Source organism: Lontra canadensis, unplaced genomic scaffold, assembly GCF_010015895.1.
Source record: "Lontra canadensis isolate GAN:19392208 unplaced genomic scaffold, GSC_riverotter_1.0 scaffold38, whole genome shotgun sequence".
NCBI classification, from domain to species: domain Eukaryota; kingdom Metazoa; phylum Chordata; class Mammalia; order Carnivora; family Mustelidae; genus Lontra; species Lontra canadensis.
In genome coordinates this window covers 11,530,250-11,554,606 of record NW_022631032.1, presented here as the reverse complement: position 1 = coordinate 11,554,606, position 24,357 = coordinate 11,530,250, and the positions used below count along the sequence as shown (strand labels likewise).

The 24,357-nt window shown below is 36.8% G+C and overlaps 1 protein-coding gene across 3 annotated transcripts in view; it reads right to left on the bottom strand.

Moving 5' to 3' along the window:
• STAG1 (stromal antigen 1) overlaps positions 1-24,357 on the bottom strand; it is a 425,489-nt gene that overhangs the window by 384,808 nt on the left and 16,324 nt on the right. The window lies entirely within an intron of this gene.

Here is a 24,357-nt window from a genome sequence, read left to right as displayed (position 1 = left end):
CTGGGTGTAGAGATTACTTTACAAAAAGAAAATTTGGCATATACACACAATGGAATCATATCCATTCTTAAAAATGAAGGAAATCCTGTCATGTGCTACAACCTGGATCAACCTTGAGGATACTATGCTGGCTTAAAACAAAAGGCAAATACTACATGATTATACCTATATGAAGTACCTAGAGTGGTCAAAATCAGAGAAAATAGAGTAGTGGTTGTTACCACGAACTGGGAATAGGAAAAGGGGACACTGTTGTTTAATGTGTACAGTTTTAATTTTGCTAGATGAAAAAAGTTCTGAAGATCAGTTACAACACAAGATGCATATAATTTTAATACAAGTGACCTGTTAAAATGGTAAAATGAAACAAAACAAAAGTACTACAATGAGATACCACCGTACACTTGTCAGAATGGCTGTTATTAAGAGGACAAGAAATAACAAGGGCTGGTGAGAAGAAAAGCGAACCCTCATCCACTGCTGAGGAAATCCAACCAGTACAGTCATTATGTAAAATAGTATAGAGGTTCCTTAAAAAGTTAAAAATAGAACTACCATACAATCCAGTAATTCTACTTCTATGGACGATAATGAAGGATATTTATCTTTCACTTCTTTCATTATCTTTCAAGATAATGAAAATTCTAACTGGAAAAGATAAACCCATTCCTATGTTCACTGCAGCATTATTTACAACAGCCAAGATACGGAAGCAACCTAAATGTCCACAGGTGGATGAACGGATAAAGCAAATGTGATATAGGAGTATCTGGGTGGCTGAGGCTGTTAAATTACAACTCCTGATTTCGGCTCCGGTCATTATCCCAGGATTGTGAGATCAAGCCCTGCATGGGGCTCCACCTGCGCATGGAGCCTGCTTAAGATTCTCTCTGTCCCTCCCCTTCACTAAAAAAATACAGAAATAACATTATATAAAGAAATAAGTAATAAATAACAAAATGTGGATACACACAATGGAATACTGCTCAGCCACAGAAAGAATGGAATCTTGCCATTTGTGACAACACGGATGGACCTTGTGGGTTATTATGCTAAGTTAAGTCAGAGAAAAACAAACACCATATGAGTTCACTCATAGGTGGAATCTAAAAACGAAACAAAACAAAGCAAAACTCATACATATAGAAAACAGACTGGTGGATTCCAGAGGCAAGGGATGTTGGGGATAAACAAAGTGGGTGTAGGAGAGCAAGAGGTACAAACTTCCGGTTTTAAAATAAGACATGGGGATATAATGCACAGCATAATGACTATAGTCAATAATACTATTTGCAAATTTAAATGATGATAAGAAAGTAAACCTTAGAAGTTCCCACCACAAGAAAAAAATTTTTTAACTTTGTATGGTAATAGATAGTAGCCAGACCTACCATGATAATTGCTTTACAATCTATACAAATGTCTAATCATTTTGTACACCTATGTTAATATATGTTAATGTCAATGATACTTCAATAGAAAATTAATAAATTTTAAAAATTAAAAAAGAGCTAATACCAATCCTATCCATGCTCTTCCATAAATTACAATAGGAAGTAATACTCTCTAACACATTCTAAGAGAGCAACATTATCCTAATAACAAATCTAGACAAAGACATCAAACACACACACACACACATTATAAGCCAATGTTCTTTATAAATACAAAATGCAAAAACATAATATACATGCATAAGTATATTATATAGTATACAAATATACATGCAAAAACCCTCAACAAGATATTAACAAACCAAATACAATAGCATATTGAAAGAATTATATACCATGACCAAGTGAGACTTATCCCAGGAATGCCAGAATGGTTCAACACAATGTATCACCAATGTAATAAACCAAGTTAACAGAACAAAAGGTTGGGGGCGGGGGGATTCCAAATGACCATTTGCCCAAAAAAACACTGGGCAAAGTTCAATATTCTATCATGCTAAAATCAACACTAAGAAACCTAGGAAAAAAAGGAAGCTTCCTGGCAGTCTCTTTAACAAAAGATTTTGGGACAATTTGATATCCGCATGGAACAGAATGAAGGTGGACTCTTACTTCACACCATATATAAAATTTAACTCAAAACAGTTCAAAGACCTAAACATAGGAGCTAAAACAATGAAACTCTTAGAAGAATACAGAAGGGCAATCTATGACCCTGAAGTTAGCAACTGTTTTTCAGATATGACAGCGAAAGCACAAGCACTTAAAAGAAAAAAAAAAAGATTAACTGTACCTCATGAAACTTAAAAACTTTAGAAACTACAAAGCATATTAAAAGATAACTCACAGAAATGGAGAAAATATTTGCAAATCATGTATCTGAGAAGGGCCCAGTGCCCAGAAAAAGAGTTCATTTAAGTCAGCAACAAAAAGACAAAAAACTCAAATTTTTAAAATGAGCATTGGATTTGAAAAGACATTTTTTTCCCAAAAATGATATACAACTGGCCAACAAGCACATGGCAGAGTACTGAACCTCAGTGGTCATTATGAAAATCCAAGTCAAAACTACAATGAGATAGTATGTCACATCAACTAGGATAAGGAAGTGGGAAAAAAAAATCAATCCTCAAATTCATATGGAATTGCAAGGGCCCCAAATAGTCAAAGCAATATTTAAAAAGAAAAAAATGGAGGGCTCATGTCTCAATTTCAAAAACTTACTATATAACTACATAATCAAAACAGTGATTTTTTTCTTTTTGTCTCATCAAAACAATAAAAATGACATGTGTTGCCAATGATGAGGAGGAATACAATTCCTACTTTGCTTGCAAAAATGTAAAATGGTGCACTCTAGAATCGTTGGCAGTTCCTCAAAAACCTAAACACAGAATTAATAATATGATCCAGCAATTCCAATTCTGAGTATATACGCAGGAGAAGTGAAAAAATAATGTTCACACAGAAATTTGTACACAAATATTTACCACAGTATCACTGATGAGAGCAAAAATGTACATCAGATGAACAAATAAAATTGTGGTATATACATATGATGAAGTATCATTCAACCAGGAAAAGGAATACTGATATAAATGACAACTTGGATGAATCTCAAAAACATTATACTAAGTGAAAGAAGCCAGATACATATTAAATGATTCAATTTATAGGGGCGCCTGGGTGGCTCAGTGGGTTAAAGCCTCTGCCTTCGGCTCGGGTCATGATCCCAGGGTCCTGGGATCGAGCCCCACATCGGGCTCTCTGCTCAGCAGATAGCCTGCTTCCCTCTCTCTCTATGCCTGCTTCTCTGCCTACTTGTGATCTCTGTCAAATAAATAAATAAAATCTTTTAAAAATTAAAAAATAAATAAATAAATGATTCAATTTATATAAAGTATCATGAATAAGCAAATCCATAGAGAAAGCAGGTAAGCGGATGCAAGAAGATTGATTTTTGACAGGATATAGGGGAATATGAAATGATTTCTTAATGAATTATGGGGGTATTCTTCTGGTGTGATGGAAACATTCTGAAACTAGAAAAAGTCAGTGGTTCTACAACAGTACCACTATACTAAATACCAGAGAAGTGTGTTCTTTAAGATAGGTAACTGCATGTTGTATGAATTTCACCTATTTTTTTAAATTGCTGGGAAACCAATACAAACTATCAAATACTAATATGAAATAAATAGTGTTTCCTCTATTGGTATTTATATTATTGTTAATTCACCCATACAAGCCCCCCCCAAAATGTGTAGTAAAGAGACACAGCATCTTTGAAAAGTGTGGTGAATCATCACAACTATTTTAATCATGTGTAAATTCACTTCACTTTCTCTATAACCAACCTGATGGAGAATTTATGATCTAGGGAACTCAGATTACAGTATGATTTACACAGATAAAATGTGGTTATTATCTGTCCATTTAAACAAACTTTCCCCTAATTAAAAAAGGATTTGAGAACTCCAGATAAGTCTCACAGAATTTACTGATAAAACATAACACATTTTTTGGCATATATATATATATATATATATATATATATATACATACATACACACATACATACATGTATACTCACATATGTGGGTTTTTTTGTTTTTTTCCTTTCTCACTGAATATAATCTCTAAGGCATAGAAAAGTTCCCCCACACAAAATTCCAAAAAATGTTTTTATAAAAATGTTTACTTCTAAGGAACCAATTTTCTTATACTATTGAAATAATGAACTCATAACGGTTTTCCAAAAACAACTAAGCTATTAAAATATTTTTGTCATTCCCTTCTCCAAGATATTTCATTTTCCCTCCATTTTCTGATCCTTTTCTCCCTACTCTCTATTCTAGTGCTCCAATTCCGGTGTTCACGTCAAATTGTTTTCTCTCTCACACACACTACTACGTAAAATTAAGCCTCTACTATATTTTGTTTCCTTTCCACAGTCCTAGAATGTCGAAGTCTTTTTATATTTCAAAGTCTTTTTATATTTTCCTATCCACTGCAATAAGCCTACGGATTTACATAATGTATTTCATTTTAATGTTTATTTCGCTCATAGCCCTTACCCCATTGTAACCATGAACCAGAAGAAACTAATGCAAAGCGAAGTTTACCAAGAAAACTAAAAATTAGTAAATAAACATTATTTAAGCTTAAACTATTTTTATAATAGCTTAAAAACGTAAATACAATTAAAAGTCAAATACAGAAAAATACAATCAACTCTACCAAGCTAAAATAAGTGAAATGGCCATGTGAAGTATGTTTCTATTCCAATACACAATCATCACTGTCCAGCTTCTTTGAAAACCAAAAAAATAAAAAAAATTTTAAAAAGTACCAAAAACAATTATTTGTGCAGCATCTTGGATCTCTTGGGCTTTACAAATGCTGGAGACAACTTGGATAGTTTGATTTGGACCGAGAATGAAATTTTGTTCACAAATAATTTTGCTCACAAAAATTTTGTTTTAAAACTCCTGATTAAAGGATCTCAATTTCAGGATGCCTAGGTGGTTCTGTCGGTTTAATTGTCTGCCTTCAGCTAAGGTCATGATTTCAGGATCCTGGGATGAATCCCATACTGGGCTCCTTGCTCAGCAGGGAGCCTGCTTCTCCCACTACCTGAAGCTCCCCCTGCTTGTGTGCATGCACATGATCTCTCTCTCTCGCTCTCTGACAAATAAATCTTTAAAAAATAAAGTATCCCAGTTTTTTTTTTTAATCCCTATTAACCTACTTAAAAACACTAAAGATAGCACTTAAAATGGTATTTTAAAAAATCAGATATCTGGGAGCCTGGGTGGCTCAGTTGGTTAAGCATGTGCCTTTGGCTCAGGTCATGATCCCAGGGTCCTGGGATTGAGTCCCACCCACATCGGGCTTCCCTTGCTCTTCAGGGAGCCTGTTTCTCCCTCTCCCTCAGCCTGCCACTCCCCGCTTGTGCTCATTTGTGCTGCCAAATAAATAAATAAAATCTTTTTTAAAAAATCAAATATCCAAGGGGCACCTGGGTGGCTCAGTGGGTTAAAGCCTCTGCCTTCGGCTCAGGTCATGATCCCAGGGTCCTGGGATCGAGCCCCACATTGGGCTCTCTGCTCAGCAAGGAGCCTGCTTCCCCCTCTCTCTTTGCCTGCCTCTCTACTTGTGATCTCTGTCAAATAAATAAATAAAATCTTAAAAAAAAAAAAAATCCAAGAATAAATCTAACAAAAGATATGGATAACTTCTATTCAGAAAGCTATAAAGGATATCATTTCTCCCCAGTCAAAATCCAAAAAGGTTTTGTAGTTGGGCTGGGGTTTTTTATTTGGTTTGTTGGGGGTGGGGCGAGGGGGGGCTGATAGGGTGATTCTAAAATGCACACTGAAATGCAAAAGAACAGACTAGGAATTCTTGAAAAAGAACAAGACAAGAAGACTTGCTTTATAGAACAATCATCCTTATCATTAACCTCAATAAATAAGGCAAGAATAGATTACTGTAACAATATGGAGGCCTTGAGACAGACCATGCACATATGGACATGTATTATTGGGGCGCCTGGGTGGCTCAGTGGGTTAAAGCCTCTGCCTTTGGCTCAGGCATCCTGATCTCAGGGTCCTGGGATTGAGCCCCACTTTGGGCTCTCTGCTTAGCAGGGAGCCTGCTTCCCTGACTCTTTCTCTGCCTCTCTGCCTGCTTGTGATCTCTGTCAAATGAATAAATAAAATCTTAAAAAAAAAAAAAAGACGATACTGCAGCAGCAATAGGAAAGCTTTCTGATATTGTTTCATTATTCATAAATGGTGCTGGGACAAATGGATATCCATCCATATGGGGAAAAAAGTTAAAACTTGACCTAACAACAAACACACACAAAAATCATTTCCAGGTAAAGTACATACCTAAATGGGAAAGGTAAATATTTCTTGATGACATAAAGTTAACTTCATGATCTCCAAGTAGGGAAAAAATTTTTTAAACACGGCAAGAAAAAGGACTAAGTATAAAAGGAAAAATTGATACATGTAAATATATAAGATCGTCTCTGCACCAAAAGTTAGCATTTAAAAAGGCACCTTAAGCAACTACAGAATGGAAGATGTTAGTAATCTACTGAAACTGACAAAGTACTCATATTCAAAATAAAGAACCCTGATAAATCAAAACACAGACAATCCAAAAGAAAACTGGACAAGTGACAACAATTACTCCACAAAACAGGATATCAAAATGGCCAAAGTTGAGGTGCTCAACATCATTAATAGCCAATAAAAATTCAAATTAAAACAGTCAAAAATGGCTAAAACTTAAAAAGACTGGCAATAAGCTGAGGAGAATATGAAGAAAGGGGAATTCTCAAATACTGCTGGCAGATTTAAGGTTTGGTAAAACTGGGCAGCCTGGGTGGCTTCAGCTCAGGTCATGCTGGGATGGAGCCCTGTGCCCTGGGGGACCCTATTTGACAGGGGGTCTGCTTCTCCCTCTCCTTTTGACCCTCCCTCCCCACCCTGCCTCAAGTTTGTGCTCTCATTCATGCGCACACTCCCTCTCTCGAATAAATTTTAAAAAATAAAATAAAATAAAGTTTGGTAAAACCACTTGGAAAACTACTTGGCATTTTCTACCGATGACACACCTTAGGACCAGGGTATTTTATTCCTAGACACAGATCCAACAGAAACGGCTACACATGTGCATTAAAAACATGTGTTAAACATAGCAGTGTTTTAAGAAGCATTATTTGTAATGGTCAGAAACTGAAAATTATCTAATAAACATCAATAGTAAAATGGATAAACTGTGGTAAAAATCATAATTTAATACTAAAGTAATAAAAATGAACTATAGATCCACAGATCTTACAAATGTGCTACTGAATGAAAGAAACAATACGTAAACAATAGAGAGTGGTTCTAGCTACATGAAACTCAAGAACAGACAAAGCCAAACTATATAGCATTTAGAGACAGAGACTTAGGAGGTAGAAATGTTTTTTTCAAAACTAGAAAATTATAACCATAAAAGGCTAATGGTTCATTTAGGAGAAAGAAATGGAGCTTTAATGCAAATAGGCAAGCAGTGGAGGAGCTTCCTCAGTGCTAACAATGTTCTGGTCCTTGAACAAATTAGAATTTCATGTGTTTATTTAAATAGTACATTTAGGGACGCCTAGGTGGCTCAGTTGGTTGAGCGGCTGCCTTCGGCTCGGGTCATGATCCCAGTGTCCTGCGTTCGAGTCCCACATCGGGCTCCTTGCTCAGTGGGGAGCCTGCTTCTCCCTCTGCCTCTGCCTGCCACTCTGTCTGCCTGTGCTCACTCTCTCTGACAAATAAATAAATAAAATCTTTAAAAAAAAATAAAATAAATAAATAGTATATTTATGTTTGACCCACTTTATGTGCTTTATTTCACAATTAAAAGCTCTTCTCAAAGGTATATAAATGTGTAAAGTCTACTAAACATTTCAGACAATTACCATAGATAAAAAATATATGAAAGGTATATGAGTTGATATGAACCACTTATGATAGCCCCATCACTTAAAAAGGTCCCTTTTGGTCTAGTCACAAATGGCTTCTGCTCTGGTCTTCCTCTTGCTTAGTACTGATGAGTAATGGAAGTAAAGAAATATTCACCTTTAGCCTGGAAGGCTGAACTATAACCTGCAAGTTTTAATAAAGATCAAATACATGCTGGCTGCTACATCCTTAAAGCATCTCATGACTTCCTCTATATCTCACCAATAGTTAATATCAAACTGAATGATAAGCACCAGAGAAATCTTAGTAAAAGTAGTTTTATCAGGAGAAAATTGAAGAAACATTTATGATTTAATACATCCTGCACATCCCCTCCCCCTTGAGCAATAAGCATATAACCACCAGCTTCATACAGCACAAAGTACAGCCTTTTCTGCTTATGGGCCCTCTCCCATGCTATTTAAATAAACTCAGTAAGTTGCACCATACAATGTCTCAACAATTCTTTCTTGACCATTGCTTGAATCTGCTACAGTATGAATGCCTGACAGCTTGTTTTTTCTTATAAAATGATAAAATTCTTAAGGTTAAATCATCCAAATCTGAGTTTTCCCAAGAGCAATAATCCAAACCCCTGGTAGCTAAGTAAAATAGCCTCAGGTGCTACACTAACCAAATTTTTAATGTTACAGCTGTTTATTGATTTTAACAGTTAATTTTTTTTTTAATTGTATTTATTTGACAGACAGAGATCACAAGCAGGCAGAGAGGCAGGCAGAGAGAGAGGAGGAAGCAGGCTCCCTGCTGAGCAGAGAGCCCGATGTGGGGCTCTATCCCAGGACCCCGAGATCAGGACCCGAGCCAAAGGCAGAGGCTTAACCCACTGAGCCACCCAGGCACCCCTAACAGTTACTTTCTATTTATGGTAAGTGACACTAGTCTCCAACTCACTATAAAACACATTCTAGTTTCCCTTTGAAATGAACTCAGGGGGAAAACTACAACCTAAGAAGAAACTAAGTAAATAACATCAATAGTAGTAAATAACATACTGCAGAACTGATGACATCTGTACCTGAATAACTGAAGTTCTGAAAATACTGCTCTGACCCATAGCTTTGATCATGTACTTCTATGATTCTTATCCTACAAGCCAATTTAGCCACATAGGTAAAACATAAACAAGTTCTACTCTTCTATAAAGCCGAAATAAATTACTGACCACTCACAAACATGGCTATATTACAGCTATTATAGCTAACTAGCCACAGCAGCTTTTAACATTTCAACACTTAAGGTGCGTGGTCGGGGAGGGGGGGCAAAACATCTGTCCATTCTCTCCTTCCTATACAACTGTCCATAGTATAAAGAAGCATAAACTTTCAAATTAAAGCTGCTGTGGGCTCAAATTCTGACACTAACTAGTTGTAAGACCTTATCCAAATTATTACACTTTTCCAAGCCTTAGTTTCCTCATATATAAAGTGAAGAAACAATATATACCTTCCCCAAATTATTTCACATTTCTGAGCTTTGGTTTGGAAAGAAAATAATATATCCCTTCCAGCATCGTCCTATGGATTAAGGGGGAATTTGTTTAAATGGCTTATCACAAATGTACGTAACAGGCACTTAATAAATAGCTGCACTCTGTCTCCACTTCGCACTGCTCTTTTTTGTAAATGCGTGGAACATAAAGCCACACAGTACTGTTAATCCTAACCTAACAACTACACCCAGAAAATAATCCACATGCATTTAGTTAACTTTTTATTTTAACTTTTGGACAATCATGAGTAAATAAAGAACAGATATTATAGTATCTCCATGTCACAAGTCAACTGAGGCTCAAAAAACTATAGAGTAGCCCATTTGGGTCAAGAGTGAAACTAAAATCCAAGCCCACATTTACCATAAATAGGTACCACTATGATGTTATAGACACTTCATTACTAATAAGAATCAATTCTACATATCAGGAAAAGAAAAACTGTAGCATTTTCAAACCCAAAAAACAGATCTTGATTTTGAGAGTATCAGGCCAATCTATAATCTAAATGAGTAATCATGCTATAGAAATTAATACTTAAGAATCTAATTTTTAGGGAAGTCTGGGTGGCTCAGTCAGTTAAGTGTCTGCCTTTGGCTCCTGTCATGATACCAGGGTCATCGGATGGAGTCCTACATGAGGGCTTCTTGCTCAACAGGAAACCTGCTGCTCCCTCTGCCTGTGGCTCTCCCTGCTTGTACTTGCTCACTCGCGCTCGCTCGCTCTCTCTCTCTCTCTCTGACAAATAAATAAATAAAATCTTAAAAAAAGAAAATTTTATTTTTTAAAGCAATTGCATTTTGGAGCGCCTGGGTGGCTCAGTGGTTTATTAAGCCTCTGCCTCAACTCAGGTCATGATCTCAGGGTCCTGATGAAGCCCCGCATTGAGCTCTCTGCTCAGCAGGGAGCCTGCTTCCCCCTCTCTCTCTGCCTGTCTGCCTCTCTGCCTACTTGTGATCTGTCAAATAAATTAATAAAATCTTTAAAAAAATAAAAAAAATAAGGCAACTTAACTTTGAATGTAAATGATTAAAATTTCACTAAAGCAGCAATAAAATTAATTCCTCTTAGAAATGGCACATTCCAGGGCTCCTGGCTAGCTCAGTCAGTAGAGTATATGACTCTTGATCTCAGAGTCAGCAGTGAGGTCAAGCCCCATGCCCAGTGTGGCATCTACTAAATAAACAAACAAACAAATAAATAGTGGCAAAACTCCTTCCAACCTCACCCCATGTTCCAAAGATATTCATTCTCATGTAAATAATAATATAACCAAGCCTCCCTCAAAACTTTATGATTTTTTCCTCTGGAAAAGGAGAGGAAGATACACAATGTAAAAATTCCCTAAAAAGGAAGATATTTCTTAAAAAAAAAAAAAAACAAACAAACAAACAAAAAAAACCCTCATGTATTTATATAAAAAGCACTCCAATCCCTGAGATTGGAAATCTATTTTTTTTAGAAATCTATTTTTAAGTGTTTCTGTTTTTAAATATAAACATATTTAAATTTTTCCTTTTCCTTTTCACTCTTCAAATGTAATAAATTCATTTTTTTTAAAGATTTTATTTATTTATTTGACAGAGAGAGAGAGAGAGACATCACAAGTAGGCAGGCAGAGAAGGGGAGGCAGGCTCCCCAATGAACAGAGAGCTTGAGGCAGGGCTCAATCCCAGGACCAAGATCATGACCTGAGCCGAAGGCAGAGGCCCAACCCACTGAGCCACCCAGGTGCCCCTCAAATGTAATGAATTCTTACTAATAAAGAATTACTAATAGCTTTATATATGACAACAGCAATGTTTAAAATGTCTAGGATTTGCTTCAAAATAATATGGGGGAGTGGGTTGCTGATATGCGTATAGATGAAACAAGACTGGACATGAGAACAAATATGAAGCTGGATGATGATTATGTGAGGAATCCCTAAACTCTTCTATCTTCATCTGCATGTTTTCAGTTTTCTGTAATTGAAAACTGTTTTTAAAAAAAGTTTTTTTAAAAGTTGTTTTTAACAAGGCATAGAAGATATTAGAGAAACACTCTCCGGAGAGATAAAAGCCCTTTCTGGAGAAATAAAAGAACTAAAATCTAACCAAGTTGAAATCAAAAAAGCTATTAATGAGGTGCAATCAAAATTGGAAGCTCTTACTGCTAGGATCAATGAGGCAGAAGAAAGAATTAGTGACACAGAAGACCAAATGACAGAGAATAAAGAAGATGAGCAAAAGAGAGACAAATACTAGACCACGAGGAGAGAATTCGAGAGATACGTGACACCATAAGACGACACAACATTAGACTTATTGGGATTCCAGAAGAAGAAGAACGAGAGAGGGGAGCAGAAGGTATACTGGAAAGAATTATTGTAGAGAATTTCCCTAATATGGCAAAGGGAACAAACATCAAAATCCAGGAGATGCTAAGAACACCCCTCAAAATCAATAAAAATAGGTCCACAAATTGGGGCGCCTGGGTGGCTCAGTGGGTTAAAGCCTCTGCCTTCAGCTCAGGTCATGGTCCTGGAGTCCTGGGATTGAGCCCCGCATGGGGCTCTCTGCTCAGCAGGGAGCCTGCTTCCTCCTCTCTCTCTGCCTGCCTCTCTGCCTACTTGTGATCTCTGTCTGTCAAATAAATAAATAAATAAAATCTTTAAAAAAAAAAAAAAAATAGGTCCACAACTCGTCACCTGATAGTAAAATTTACAAGTCTTAGCGACAAAGAGAAAATCCTGAAAGCAGCCCGGGAAAAGAAGTCTGTAACATACAAGGGTAAAAACATTAGATTGGCAACGGACCTATCCACAGAGATCCGGCAGGCCAAAAAGAACGGACATGATATATTCAGAGCACTAAACGAGAAAAACATTCAGCCAAGAATACTATATCCAGCTAGGCTATCATTGAAAATAGGAGGAGAGATAAAAAGCTTCCAGGACAAACAAAAACTGAAAGAATCTGCAAACACCAAAACAGCTCCACAGGAAATACTGAAAGGGGTCCTCTAAGCAAAGAGAGAGCCTAAAAGTAGTAGATCAGAAAGAAACAGACAATATACAGTAACAGTCACCTTACAGGCAATACAATGGCACTAAATTCATATCTCTCAATAGTTACCCTGAATGTTAATGGGCTAAATGCCCCAATCAAAAGACACAGGGTTTCAGAATGGATAAAAAAAACAAAACCCATCAATATGTTGCCTACAAGAAACTCATTTTAGACCCGAAGACACCTCTAGATTTAAAGTGAGGGGGTGGAAAACAATGTACCATGCTAATGGACATCAGAAGAAAGCTGGGGTGGCAATCCTTATATCAGATCAATTAGATTTTAAACCAAAGACTATAATAAGAGATGAGGAAGGACACTATATCATACTTAAAGGGTCTGTCCAACAAGAAGATCTAACAATTTTAAATATCTATGCCCCTAACATGGGAGCAGCCAGCTATATAAACCAATTAATAACAAAATCAAAGAAACACACTGACAATAATACAATAATAGAATGGGGCTTTAACACTCCCCTCACTGAAATGGACAGATCATCCAAGCAAAAGATCAACAAGGAAATAAAGGCCTTAAATGACGCACTGGACCAGATGGACATCACAGATATATTCAGAACATTCCATCCCAAAGCAACAGAATATACATTCTTCTCTAGTGCACATGGAACATTCTTCAGAATAGATCACATCCTTGGTCCTAAATCAGGTCTCAACCGGTATCAAAAGATTGGGATCATTCCCTGCATATTTTCAGACCACAATGCTTTGAAGCTATAACTCAATCACAAGAGGAAATTTGGAAAGAACCCAAATACATGGAGACTAAACAGCATCCTTCTAAAAAATGAATGGGTCAACCAGGAAATTAAAGAAGAATTGAAAAAATTCATGGAAACAAATGATAATGAAAACACAATGGTTCAAATCTGTGGGACACAGCAAAGGCAGTCCTGAGAGGAAAATATATAGCGGTACAAGCCTTTCTCAGGAAACAAGAAAGGTCTCAAATACACAACTAACCCTACACCTAAAGGAGCTGGAGAAAGAACAAGAAAGAAACCCTAAACCCAGCAGGAGAAGAGAAATCATAAAGATCAGAGCAGAAATCAATGAAATAGAAACTAAAAAAACAACAGAACAAATCAACGAAACTAGGAGCTGGTTCTTTGAAAGAATTAATAAGATTGACAAACCGCTGGACAGGCTTATCAAAAAGAAAAGAGAAAGGACCCAAATAAATAATATCATGAATGAAAGAGGAGAGATCACAACCAACACCAAAGAAATACAAACAATTTTAAGAACAATCTATGAGCAACTCTACGCCAACATTTGACAATCTGGAAGAAATGGATACATTTCTAGAGACATATAAACTACCACAACTGAACCAGGAAGAAACAGTAAACCTGAACAGACCCATAACCAGTAGGAGATTGAAACAGTCATCAAAAATCTCCCAACAAACAAAAGTCCAGGGCCAGACGGCTTCCCAGGGGAATTCTACAAAACATTTAAAGAAGAATTAATTCCTATTCCCCTGAAACTGTTCCAAAAAATAGAAATGGAAGGAAAACTTCCAAACTCATTTTATGAGGCCAGCCATCACCTTGATCCCAAAACCAGACAAGGATCCCATCAAAAAAGAGAATTACAGACCAATATCCTTGATGAACACAGATCCGAAAATTCTCACCAAAATACTGGCCAATAGGATCCAAAAGTACATTAAAAGGATTATTCACCCTGACCAAGTGGGACTTATTCCAGGGCTGCAGGGTTGGTTCAACATCCGCAAATCAATGTGATACAATACATTAATAAAAGAAAGAACAAGAACCGTATGATACTCTCAATAGATACTGAAAAAGCATTTGACAAAGTACAGCATCCCTTCCTGATCAAAACTCTTCAGAGTATAGGGATAGGGGGCACATACCTCAATATCATCAAAGCCATCTATGAAAAACCCATGTCGAATATCATTCTCAATGGGGGAAAACTGAGAGCTTTTCCCCTAAGGTCAGGAACACGGCAGGAATGTCCACTATCACCACTGCTACTCAACATAGTACTAGAAGTCCTAGCCTCAGCAATCAGACAACAAAAAGAAATAAAAGGCATCTGAATAGGCAAGGAAGAAGTCAAACTCTCACTCTTTGCAAATGATACAATACTTTATGTGGAAAACCCAAAATACTCCACTCCAAAAATGCCAGAACTCATATAGGAATTCACTTACGTGTCAGGATATAAAATCAATGCACAGAAACCAGTTGCATTTCTATACACAAACAACAAGAGAGAAGAAAGAGAAATTAAGCAGTCGATCCCATTTACAATTGTACCCCAAACCATAAGATACCTAGGAATAAACCTAACCAAAGAGGCAAAGAATCTATACTCAGAAAACTATAAAGTACTCGTGAAAGAAATTGAGGAAGACACAAAGAAATGGGAAAATGTTCCATGATCATGGATTGGAAGAACAAATATTGTGAAAATGTCTATTCTACCTAAAGCAATCTAAACATTTAATCCCTATCAAATGCAATCCCTATCAAAATCCCATCCATTGGGGCGCCTGGGTGGCTCAGTGGGTTAAGCCTCTGCCTTCAGCTCAGGTCATGGTCTCAGAGTCCTGGGATCGAGCCCCACATAGGGCTCTCTGCTCAGCAGGGAGCCTGCTTCCCTTCCTCTCTCTCTCTGCCTGCCTCTCTGCCTACTTGTGATCTCTGTCTGTCAAATAAATAAATAAAATCTTAAAAAAAAAAAAAAATTCCATCCATTTTTTTCAAAGAAATAGAACAAACAATCCTAAAATTTATATGGAACTAGAAAAGACCTTGAATAGCCAAAGGAATATTGACAAAGAAAGCCAAAGTTGGTGGCATCACAATTCCAGACTTCAAGCTCTATTACAAAGCTGTCATCATCAAGACAGTATGGTAATGGCACAAAAACAGACACAAAGATCAATGGAACAGAATAGAGATCCCAGAAATGGACCCTTAACTCTATGGTCAACTGATCTTCGACAAAGCAGGAAAGAATGTCCAATGGAAAAAAGACAGCCTCTTCAACAAATGGTGCTGGGAAAATTGGACGGCCACATGCAGAAAAATGAAATTGGACTATTTCCTTACACCACACACAAAACAGACTGAAAATGGATAAAGGACCTCAATGTGAGAAAGGAGTCCATCAAAATCCTTGAGAACACAGGCAGCAACCTCTTTGACCTCAACTGCAGCAACTTCTTCCTAGGAACATCGCCAAAGACAACAGAAGCAAGGGCAAAAATGAACTATTGGGATTTCATCAAGATCAAAAGCTTTTGCACAGCAAAGGAAACAGTGAACAAAACCAAAAGACAACTGACAGAATGGGAGAAGATATTTGCAAACGACATATCAGATAAAGGGCTAGTATCCAAAATCTATAAAGAGCTTAACAAACTCAACACCCAAAGAACAAATAATCCAATCAAGAAATGGGCACAGGACATGAACAGACATTTCTGCAAAGAAGACATCCAGATGGCCAACAGACACATGAAAAAATGCTCCACATCACTCGGCATCAGGGAAATATATATCAAAACCACAATGAGCTAAAATTAACAAATTAACAAGTCAAGAAATGACAGATGCTGGCGAGGATGCGGAGAGAGGGGAACTCTCCTGCACTGTTGGTGGGAATGCAAACTTGTGCAACCAAGCTTGGAAAACAGGAAAACTGTGGAAAACAGTGTGGAGGTTCCTCAAAAAACTGAAAATAGAGCTACCCTATGACCCAGCGATTACACTACTGGGTATATATCCTAAAGATACAAACATGGTGCTCCGAAGGGGCACATGCACCCGAGTGTTTATAGCAGCAATGTCCACAATAGCCAAACTATGGAAAGAACCTAGATGTCCATCAACAGATGAATGGATAAAGAAGATGTGGTATATATATACAATGGAATACTATGCAGCCATCAAAAGAAATGAAATCTTGCCATTTGCGACGACGTGGATGGAACTAGAGGGTATTATGCTTAGCGAAATAAGCCAATCGATGAAAGACAACTATCATATCATGTCCCTGATATGAGGAAGTAGAGATGCAATGTGAGGGGGTTGGGGGCTAGGAAAAGAAAAAATGAAAGAAGATGGGATTGGGAGGGAGACAAACCATAAAAGACTCAATCTCAAAAAACAGACTGAGGGCTGCTGGGGGGAGCGGGGACAGGAGAGGGTGGTGGGGATATGGACATTGGGGAGGGTATGTGCTATGATGAATGCTGTGAAATGTGTAAACCTGGCGATTCACAGACATGTACCCCTGGGGATAAAAATACGTTATATGTTTATTAAAATAAATAAATAAATTTTTTTTAAAGTTGTTTTTAACAAAGTGGTAAGTTCTGACCACTGCGTTTTTTGGGTTTTTTTTTAAGATATTATTTATTTATTTGAGAGACAGCATGAGAGGGGAGAGGTCAGAAGGAGAAGCAGACTCTCTGTGGAGCTGGAAGCCCAATGCGGGATTCGATCCGATCATGACCTGAGCCAAAGGAAGTTGCCTAACCAACTGAGCCACCCAGGTGCCCTTGACCACTGTTTTATGGAGCTCTTTATTGAAATTTTTCTTCCTGTATTGAAATTTTTCAAGTAATCACATTCACCTAGTAGAAAATCTAGGTTTTCAAATATTCAGCATTATATTTTTCCATTTGATATAAGCAGAATTTTAGGGGGTTTTCTTCTAGCTGGAGCAGTAAAATCCTGTGATGCTATGATTCTTGTTCACTGATAACAGTTATTGTCATGTGTGATTCTGAACTCTAATCAAAGAGACATCCTAAATATGCTAATAAAAAGAACAGGAAAGGTGAAATCCTCATACATTGATAAGCAGGAATGTAAAGTGATAGAACCGTTTTTAAAACTTTGGTAATTTCTTGGGATGCCTAGGTGGCTCAGTCAGTTAAGCCGCTGCCTTCGGCTCGGGTCATGATCCCGGGGTCCTGGGATCAAGTCCCGCATCGGGCTCCTTGCTTGGCAGGAAGCCTGTTCTCTCTCTGCCTCTGCCTGCCACTCTTCCTGCTTGTGCCCGCGTGCTCCATCTCTGACAAATAAATAAGTAAAATCTTAAAAAAAAAAAAAAAAAAAAAAAACTTTGGTAATTTCTTAAACACCAAATATAAATTTACTGTATTATCCAGCAATTCCTTCCACTCCTAGATATCAAGGGAAGAGAAATGAAATATGTCTACTCCAGGACTTGTAAACAAATGGTCATAGCACCATTACTTCCAACAGCCAAAAAGTGGAAGCTCAAATATCTGTCAGTTGGTGAATAAACAAATAGAATACTCTTCAGCAATAAAAAGTCCTGAAACATGACATAACATGGATCATCCTTAAAAACACTGTCAAATTAAAGAAGCCAAACACAAGACTACATATTGTATAATTCCATCTATATGAACTGTCCCAAGAAGGTAATTTATAGATACATAAAATAGCTTAGTAGGAAAGTGACTGCAAATGGTGTCATTTCTCTTCAGGGTGATGGAAATATTATAAAAGTTAACTGTGGTGATGACTGCATAGTTTTGCAAATTAACTAAAAATCTCTAAATTGTGTATTTAAAAATGAGAGAGTATTGCATGTTATGTTAACTACATAACTGTGATGGAGAAGCGGAAAGAGGCACTGAGAGGAGGAGGATTACAGTGCCTCTAGGATGACAGATGAACAGATTGAAGGATCTTAAAGAAGTAACCTGACCAAAGTCTCAGCGAAATAGATGGCAGAGCCAATACTGAAATCCAGGCTTGATTACAAAATCCATATTCTTCCTACATCCAGAAGTAAGAATGCATTAGAAGCAACGTACATCACTCAACTTTGCAAAAATACATTCAATCTGCAAGTACTGAATATGAAGTAAAGCAGTATATGGACACACAGAAAAGGTTCCCTTAAACTGAAATAAAGTTATGGTGAGAATTAAATTAGGAAGACTTAAACATAAATCATCTGCAGAAGGTATAAAGGAAATACACAAAATCCGAAGAAAGTGGCATGATGGGAAGCAGGATCCAGATCTTATCCATGACTTTATGAAAGCTGAAACTAAATTCACTGAATAGTAGGAGTGTTCAAACAAATTAAATTTGGCAGTCTCTCTCCAACACTGTCCCTGGATAGAGTGTACTGACCTAGATCTGCTATAGTGCAGGCAGATCTGTCAGGCTATCACAGCTCAGTAACACTGACAACTAAAATGACCAACTTGCTCTGGGTTCATTCCAGGTTTACTGGTCAATCTTCAGATTATAATCTGTGTCTGATATAGGCCTTCCTACAAGAGAAGGCACTAATAGGTGAGCTCAGGTGGACTATTTCACTGGAAAGTTACATTTCTCAATGCATATCAGTAATATGATACCCTGGTTTATTCTTTGGACTTGAAATCACCTGAAATCTACATCACTCCTAGATATAAATAATACCTATCAATGTCAAGAACCAGAATTTGGTACATAGTTCGTCAGTACCTGCCACACTTAGAACTTCCCAAGAGACACTCTTACTGCCCTGCTCCATTCCTCTTAAAACTGAAACTTGTATTTTGTTTTACAAACTGGACGAATGCCGCTTGGAAATCTGCAAATGTACAAACTATTCCCCTCAAATGACAACTATTTATACTCATATTTCACAGTTTACAGAACCTACCTCATTTACTAGCCAACATCCTCTGAAATGACCAGGACATACATATTTATTCCCAATACAGTGAGGAGTTGAGGTAATAGTAATTTACAAAAGGACATGCTGCTAATAAACACAGTGACCTGGATTAAAATCCAGGTCTTTAGTTTCTGGATCCAGTAATTCCTCTACTTCATTCACTTCAAGTTTCTAAAAGGCCAACACAATTAAACCAAAAAGGCCTATGTTTCTGTCAGGAAAACCACTGATTATTTTCTGGTTTTTTGAGCAGTCAGAGAAATCCTCTGAGAACTAAGAAAAAGACAATCTTACAGGGATCAGAACAGACCATAACAGAGAAAAATGTCAAATTTGAATAAAGGAATAAAATAAAAGATTTATAAGTAATACTTAAGGAAGTACTAATGGAAATAAGTAATTTAATTTAGAACCAAATGAAAAAATTTAATTTCATAAGTAAATGAAAACAAAGAAGTGCCTTCTTTCAGAATCTTGCTACAAAATCTATTTAAAACTCTTTTTGTATTCTTTAGCAAAAGGAATGACACTGCTTATAGAGAGGTAGGGTGAAGCTAATGATTGGTTCCACCATAAAAGTGGTATTGAGAAGTATATACTACAATTCAGCATTCCATTCTAGATATCACTATCCAAAAGACATGTGGGTTTATGTTGACCAAGAAACTCGAACAAGAATGTTCACAACAGCTTTATCACAATAGCCACAAAAGGAAAATAGCCCAAATGTCCATGTACAAAAGAATAAATTAATTCATTCTGGTATATTCATACAGACTACTATATAGGAATAAAATGAGAACTGCTGATACATGACACAATTTGGATGAATCTCACAAAAATCATGTTAAAGCAAAATAAGCTAGACAAAGTACAAACTTAACTGGTGGCTACAAAAGTTGGAATAGGAATGGGGGATTGGGGGGAGATAACTGAGAAGAGACAGAAAACTTCCTGGAGTGCTGGAAATTTTTTATATCTTCATCTAGGAAATTACAGTTAAAAACTCATCAAGCTTATAAGCAGTGTACTTTATGTATTAATACATTCTACTGTAATTTTAAAAAGTTAGCATAAGATATTTGTTTGGGACCTCTTACACAACAAAGAACTTCCTTTAATCTGAAATTGAATTACAGTTACTGAATGTAACTGTAATTGAAAAAGTGATTTTATACTAAAATTAGCCCACAGTAGAGTCAACCAAAATTACCCCAAAGATACATATTTCAAATTTTGTTCTAAAATTTATACCTTGGTTGGCTGTATGCCTCCATAGGATGGGCATAGCAAACGTCAGGATTATCTCGATCTAGCCTCATTTCAATCATTTCAACATCGTCCAGAACTAAAATAATAATTCAAGTTTCTCAACGAACAGATAACGGTCATCTACTAAGAAACAGAAATGAAGTAAAGGTGCTATAACAGAGTAAAAGTTTTTTAATAAATGCTATGAGAAATGAGAAAGAACTAGGAATAAAAAAGGATTACTGGGTATGCTGAGGGTCCAATTAAGATTGGAGAGCATGAATATTTAGTGGCTCCAGTCTGCAAAGTTGTGATTTCCTCCGGATGTCCTTAGTAATGCCGAAGCAGGTACACCGAAATAAGAAAGATGAACTGATCTTTGGCTATTAGACAAATGCAATAAAGAGACAAAAGTGCAAAGCAGCTCAACATATTTCAAAAGCTAAATAAGGTTCCAGGCTAGGTAAGAAAATGAAGGCAGAAGGGGGACAAAAGCTATCAAAGGACTAAAAGACTCTAGGAGACTGAAAAGAAACTATCAGTGTCCACGTTTAAAAAAAAAAATTCAAGGGGCACCTGTGTGGCTCTGTTGGTTAAGCACCCGACTCTTTGATTTCGGCTCAGTTCATGATCTCAGGGTCATGAGATAGAGCCCCCTTCCACACCTTGTACTCCAGGATCAGCAGTGAGCCTGCTTGAGATTCTGTCCCTCTGCCCATCCCGCACCCACCTCTCGGGCACATGCACCTCTCTAAAATAAATAAATAAATCTTTAAAAATTTTTCAATAAGTTCAACATATACAAAAATTCATTAAGAGGTCTTTCACAGCCAAGTACTATTTCTTATTATTATTTTAGAAAATGAAATGCTTCTTCAAATTTCCTTTTTTTGAGAGAACTAGAAAGGTTTCCAAACGGAAAAAAGTTCAAATGTTTAAAGTATTATAATTGCAAATCTATAATTCCTCAACATTTCTATGTAAATCCAATGATATTCTGAATCAACAAAGGAAGCTTCCAATTTTTTTTTAAAGATTTTTGTTATTTATTCATTTTGAGAGAGACAGCAAGAGCATGAGCAGGGGAGAGGGGCAGAAGGAGAGGGATAGAGGGAGAGGCAGGTTTCCCACTGAGTAGGGAGCCTGACAGTGGGCTCAATCCCAGGAAAGCACATGCTTTCATCTGAGCCACCCAGGTGCCCAAAAGCTTCCAAATTTTTTAGTGAACCAGTGAACCTTTACCAAAACCCTTACTATAATCAAATCAGTCACCCCACAAATCAATATAATATCCTTTGATAGAGAAGAATTTGTGCATGTGTAAGTGAGATCGTATGACAAAATTATTTCCTATTTCCAAGTTCTGTCTAGCTTGAACTTAGAATGAAACTGGTCAGTAACAGCACATAATGAACGAAGGAAGGAGAGAAAAGATGACTGAAAAGATTTAGAAACAAATAGCACAATAAAAGAATCTCGGGGAAAAATGGTATCAGCATATCTGGAGCTATAATGTAATTATCTCTAATTAAAAGGTTTAAAGTAGGGGTGCCTGAGTGTCTCAGTCAGCTAAGCATCTGACTTCAGCTCAGGTCATCATCTCAGAATCCTGGGATCAAGCTCCCCACCAACCCCAAGCAGGCTTCCCCCTCAGCAAGGGATCTGCTTGTCCCTCTCCCGCTGCCCCTTCCCTCACTCATGCACTCTTTAATAAATAAAATCTTTAAAAAATATATTTTTAAATAAAAGGTTTAAAGTATAACAATCAAGCATAGTCTTCAGTAGAAATCTAAATTTCTCAATTTGGTTGAATCTAAGTACTATTTATTCAATGTCTATTACTTTGCCCAGCACTGTGCTCTCCTGCTATGAACCACACAAAAGTATGTCCTTTCCCTGAAGACACAGAATAGTAAAGAAAGCCATACCTGAATTATCATAATTTCTCACAGTACAAGCAGTAATTAATTAAGTGCCAAACAAGTAAAACAAAGTCATAGTAAGGTATTTGCAACTTAACAAATGAATTATTTTTCTCTGAAAAGGCAATCTCAAAAAAACAAGCAAACATAAAAAAACCATGCCCATTTGGGGAAATTAATTAGAAAAAAAAAAAAATCACCATCAGACATGACAAGAGTACCTGATGTTTCTGTGATCTCTGGCTATGGCTTGGACTAAAATGCTACAACTGTGTTCCAGCTGAAGGGCAGTAGTGGTAAAAAGATTTGGGTTTTATACATCAAAGAAATTTATACTCACCACATGCATGCATGCACCATTTTATGTATAGGAACTTTGCTTTGGTTAATAAAACTTCAGTATTTTTGTTTTCGTGATGATTACCATCTTTTAACATAATGCAGTAAAACTATTAGCAAATTCATTTTTCAAAGCTATGTAATTAAACTAGAACTTGAAAGCCTGGTATGAAAAAATGGCAGTTAGGTTCTCTGGCCAAATTTAAGATAGGTTTGCCTCCTACAACTTTTCTCTGTACTAACTGTTAGCTTACACAATATTGCCTAAGAACTATTTCTTACTTGCTGCCCTCTTTACCCATTCAACAAATTCCAACAGTGAATAGTTCACTGCAAAAGCAAATTTTCAACTCCCAGTGATTTCCTTATAAATTAAGCTTTCATTATACAAAAACCATTCATACTATAACACTATAACACTATTAACAATAGCAATTCATCCATTTCTACCCATATCATATGTAAAATGGATTGGTATAGGAAGTTTCACACCATCTTGTATATTTCACCCATTCTACGTGTTCATTTTCCCCCTTATTTTAACATTTTTCAGGTAAAGATACATCTCATCATCAACAGCATTTTATAATTGTGATAGACAGATAGAAATTAAACACAGTTGTCACTGCTCAACCATAAACTCCGTCATAGATGTCCACCATGACATCAACTAAGTTATGTGCACTGTTAGTTTCATGCATGTTGACTTTAAATACCTTTAAAACGTCTTTAAAAATATTCTATAATTTGGCATTGAAATGAACAGTCAGTATGTACAAAAGTACAAAAATAGATGATCAAATCAAACATTCATTATTGCTAGCAGTAATCCCAAGTCCATGTTTTCTTGTAATGCAACAATGAAGTGAATTACAGGATATGAGAACAGCCGCAAGATGATGAACCTGATTATATTTTGCTGCAAAATATACACAAAAGGACAAGCTATCACATGCAGTGCAAATGAAGGCAAAAGCAAAAGAAACTGTCAAATCTCTGAGAATAGATAAAAAATTTCAACAAATGAGTGGTTGCTGTGACCAATTATAGGCTGAAGAGGCATTATGGCATATGCTTCTTTTTCATTGTATGTAAAATAGTGTTGTGTCTTCTATTAATGGTAACTCAGATTCTGTGAAATAAGATTTTAAAAATCACAACTCTTCATTCTTGGTCTTCCCTCCAATTTTCTGCATCTTAGGGTAGCACCACCATTTGCTCAATTATTGAGGTCAGAAACTTGGAAATCATTCTTGATGCCTCCCTTTCCCTCATCACCTACTCTACCCCCACAACACACAGGGAATCAGAACACATGTCATTATTATCCCTATTACAACCTTAGTCCAAGGCATTATCACCTGTCACCTGGACACCAATACAACCTAACCCTCTCCTCTCCATTCAACCCCCACTGCAATCTAATATTCACACAGCAGCTGGAGCATAACTTCTCAACCTATTAACATTTTGGGGTAATAATTCCTTATTGTAGGGGGCTATCCTGTGCACTGGGGAACGTTTAGCAGCATCCCTGGCCTCTACCCACTAATGCTAGCAGCATACACCATCACTACGCCCCCCCCCCCCCCCCCCCCCC